Raw genomic sequence first — 3,300 nt, 5'->3', positions numbered from 1 at the left:
GGGGGGGGTCCGGGCGCCGGCGCTCGCCTGCGCCTGCAGAGAGACGGCGTGGGCTCACGGCGGCCCCGGGGAGCCCCGGGCCGCCCCCCTCGCCCCCCGGCAGCGGGGCCGGCTCGGTGGCGGCTCGGGGCGCCGACGCTCACCTCCAGGATTTGGTGAATTTTCAAGTCCTCGAGGGAGGGGTACAGAGCTGCCATCGCTGCTTCCCGCGGCTGCGTCTGCGGACGAGGCCGGGGCGTTTCGGAGCCACCCGCGAGCGGGCCGGGACGCGGCTCCTCGCGGGAAGCGGCCGGGAATCGCCGCCGGCCCCGGCGAGGGGGCTGGGGAGCCGCGGGGGGCTGCGCCGGGCGGGAGGTGCCGCCCCGGGCGAAACCCTCCCGTCGCTGCTCCCCGCCGGCACGCGTCGCCCCGAGGGCCGGGATGCTCCGGGAAGGGGGGTGAGGGATACCCGGTGCCTGCCCGGAGCCGGTCTGCAAGGCACCGCGGGGGCGGGGGCGCGGGGACCCCAGCCCTCCCCCGCAGGACTCACCTGCAGGCAGCTCCCGGCTCCGGCGCTGCCCTTTGCCCCGAACCCCGGGGTTTTATCCGGGCGCAGCGGCCCGGGGAGGGGCCTGGCCCGCTCAGCTGACTGCTGCTGCACAGGTGAGGAAGAGGAGGAGGAAGAGGAAGGCAGGCAGGGGCAGCGGGAAGAGGCCTGGCCCCATCGAGGAGCACAGGCAGGATGGGGATGGAGATGGGGATGGAGATGGGGATGGGGATGGGGATGGGGATGGTTTTCCCGGGACCCCGGTGCTCTGCGGCAGCCCCCAGCGCCCCCCTCCACCCCCAGGCATCTCCCCCTCCCTGCCGGCGGCTCCACGACCCAGCTCCGCCGCTGCCGGCTGACGCCTCCGTTCCAGCCCCCGCCGCCCGCCCGAGTCCCACGCCACAGCGGAAAAACGGAGCCAGGGCCCCGCGGGCGGAGGGCGCGTGGCCGGGCATGTCCCGGCCCCGGGCTCGGCCGGCGCCGCCGCTCCGGCGTGCCGGGCCGGGAGGAAACGATTTATCTACTCGTGCTATTCCTAGCCCCCCCGGTGCCCTGCTGTGTGGCCGCGAGAAAACGCCCTGCACRGGCCTCGCCGCCGAGGGGGGGTCCTGGTGCTGCCCCCGTGCCACACGCACGGTCCTGCGCCGGCACGCGTGTGCTCCAGGGCCCGCGCCTCGCGCGCACGCTGCACCCCGACCGCTGGCAAACGGCCCCGAGACGAAGGTCGGCGAGGAGAGSACGAGGACGGGAGCCAGGCGCCCAGGGCAGCGGAGCGGCCGCCGGCCGCGGCGCCGGCTCCCGCCGCCCTCCTGCCTCCRCCCGGCCTCCAGCTCACCGCCAGCACGGAGAGCCCCGGCCCAGCCTGGCGCTGCTTAATAATTAAACCTCATTAATTTTCCTTTAGGAAAAAGGGAATTAACTCACATGCCGGCCTCGAGTTTCCACCCATCGCCGGTGGCCACGGCCGGCAGCGCGCACCAAAGCGCCCACGGCCACGTCGCGGGTCTGTCCTTCCCCGTGCCGGCGCCCCGGGCGCGGGGACGTCGGGGCTGGCCAGGGGAGCGTGGCCGAGAGCATCGCCCCCACGCCGCCCTCTCCCAGCCGGCGGCGAACGACAGCCCGGCACGAGGGCCGGCGCCGCGCGCAGCCGTCCCGGCGCTCCTGCCGCCGCCGTGCCCCGGAGCACGGGAGAGCCAGCCGAGCCCCGCCGGCGCCAGCGCCCGGGGGGAGCCGGGCCTCAAACCGAGCAGCTAAGGGAAGTGCTTTGCACCTCTCAGCGGCGGGTGCCGCACGCGCCGCAGGGCTGGGACACCCGGGAACGTTCACCCAACTCCGACACGGCGAGCCCGAGGCACCCAGAGCTGCGCRCATGCAACAACCCCGGCAAGTGCCAACGGAGGGCTCAGCCCCGGGAGCCCAGGTGGTGGCAGTCCAACCTGCAGAAGCTTTTAAGTCTTCTCATATTGCTTCTAAAGACCCACCAGAGGGCTAGTCCAGGCAGCTCGTTTTTCAGCCTCACCACATCCTCCTTTAAGTGCAACCCCTGCTCCCAGCAAACTCACCGAGGCTCGGGCGCTTGGATTCGTCACGTCCTCGGAGGGCGAGCAGCAGAACCGGACACCGCGCACAGAGCTATCGCCGCCGGGGCTGCAGACCCCAATTCCCTGGGGGCAGCAGCAGAATTACTCCGACACATCCAAGTACCAGGTTTGGGAACTGGAACCTTTAACGCAAAACACGCAGCCCATTCCCCGCAGGTGGGAACACTGGCACGGTGCAAAGCCCCGGGCACCAGACTGGACTCCCCTAACCCTGACGTGGACACTCAGAGCAGCAATGACCCAAGGGCATCTACACCACGAGCCACAGAGCATTCCCTGGGCACCACCAGCAACCGTGCAAGCTTCAGCACGGCAGTCCAAAAGCCACAGACGCAGCAGCCCCTGCTGTCCTGGCTAGGTGAGAGCACAGACACGGCCAATGCCGCTGTCCTAGCAAGGGTTTCTAAGGAAAAAAAAAGGCCCTGCAAATCTAGGAAAGCGTCTGCACCCGGGWCACCAAGAAAGGCGCTGAAACACCCCAGGTTTTTAAGGTCCAGGCTGATCTGACCTGTGAATAGCAGCTGCTGGAAGAGCAATGCTGCACACGTAGCAACATCCAGCCTCCTCTAACCACCGGATAGAAATATGTATATACAAATCCCAGCCAATTACTACACACAACAATAACAGCAGTCAAAAATCGCTCCAAGGAGCAGAGAACCAGTTGGGCCCGTGCCTGTGGCACCGAGCATTTCCCACGCTGCCCGCCACGGCCTGCGGGAAGGAGCGGTTCAGCCAGGCCTCCGGCTGCTTGCGAGCGCAGGCGCCGTCCCGCCAGCTCTCCCTGCCGCGATCGGGAGCCGCAGCAAGACCCGCGCGCGCTTCCCCGGCGGTCTCGTTACCCGGAGGGCGGTCTGTGCTACGGCAACGAGGAACACGCACCCGTAATGCTGACCGACTGCCTGGAAGGCGGCACCGAACAGGTTCACGGCAAGGTAATTACGCAAACTCTGGCAGGCCACCCCCGCTCCAAAGCACCTGCGAGCTGCAGCCGTCCCTCTGTGCCTGAAGGTCCAAGCTCAAGAGCCTCGCCGCAAAGCGAGCCCTTCCTCACCTCCAGAGCACCCTCCAGCCACGGAAGCGGCGTCAGCACCCCGGGCGAGGGCTGCCTCCCAGGAGAGCAGCGGCGCTAAGCAGCACACAGGCGAGGGAAAAACCTCCAACACACAGAAC

The sequence above is a fragment of the Rhea americana genome, unplaced genomic scaffold (genome assembly GCF_003343005.1).
Source record: "Rhea americana isolate MKP2758 unplaced genomic scaffold, rheAme1 scaffold_568, whole genome shotgun sequence".
Lineage (NCBI taxonomy): Eukaryota > Metazoa > Chordata > Aves > Rheiformes > Rheidae > Rhea > Rhea americana.
The sequence above is the reverse complement of the archived record's forward strand: the minus strand, read 5'-3'. Positions refer to the sequence as shown.